This window comes from Chrysochloris asiatica, unplaced genomic scaffold (assembly GCF_000296735.1).
Source record: "Chrysochloris asiatica unplaced genomic scaffold, ChrAsi1.0 scaffold00498, whole genome shotgun sequence".
Taxonomy (NCBI): Eukaryota; Metazoa; Chordata; class Mammalia; order Afrosoricida; family Chrysochloridae; genus Chrysochloris; species Chrysochloris asiatica.
In genome coordinates this window covers 373,242-374,154 of record NW_006409016.1, presented here as the reverse complement: position 1 = coordinate 374,154, position 913 = coordinate 373,242, and the positions used below count along the sequence as shown (strand labels likewise).

At 47.8% G+C, this 913-nt stretch overlaps 1 pseudogene; it reads left to right on the top strand.

Annotated features, from left to right (window-relative positions):
• Positions 1-231: 231 nt before the first annotated feature.
• LOC102814580 lies at positions 232-680 on the top strand (annotated as a pseudogene).
• The last annotated feature ends 233 nt before the right edge of the window (positions 681-913 follow it).

Below are 913 nucleotides of genomic sequence, written 5' to 3'. Positions count from 1 at the left end.
GCAGTGAACTTCTAACTGCAAGGTTAGTGGTTCAAATCCACCAGCCGCTCCTCAGAAACCCTATGCAGGGTTGCTCTGAAATAGAACTGACTCAAGAAAAACATCAAAAGTGAGTGTGTGTGTGTGGGGGGGGGGAGGACTCGGCTTGTTGGTGGTGGTGACTTCCCCCTCCCCTCCACCCTTCTCCCTTTCCCACCGCAGCTGCAGTGGCTGCTCCCTGGGCCTTAGGAAATGAGCGATAATGAAGACATCTGACATCTGACATCTAACATTGAGGTGGAGAGCATTGAAGCTGACAAACTAATGCACTGGAGTGAAAACGTTGTCGGGACCACATCAAAGACAACTTTCACAGTTTGCGGGACTCAGTCCCATCACTCCAAATCCTAGACAAAGCCACAGAGGATATACAGTATATGTGAAGGAAAAACCACACACACCAGCAAGATACTGATGACCTCAAGTGGCAGAATGTTCTTCTGGAACAGCAAGGTTGTGCACTGGAAAAGGCTAAGTCAAGTGCCCAACTGCAGACCAACTACCCCTCCTCAGACAATAGCCTCTACACCAACGCCAAGGGCAGCACCACCTCTGCCTTCGATGGGGGCTCGGATTCCAGTTCGGAGTCGGAGCCTGAAGAGCCCCAGAGCAGGAAGAAACTCTGGATGGAGGCCAGCTAAGCTAAGGTCTCCTCCTCTCTCAGCTCATCATTAGAACCTTTTAAGAGACTCTTTATTTTTCTTACTTTTTTTTTTTTTAAACACAGAAGCTCTTGGACAACAGCTCTCATTTTCCTCCAATTTCACAACTTTTTTTTTTTTTTTAAACGTTTTCCCTTCAGGCATTCCTGTTCCCACCAGGAATTTTTAAACCAAAACTCCCCAACTTGGCAGCTTTTTCTGTGGCGGACAGA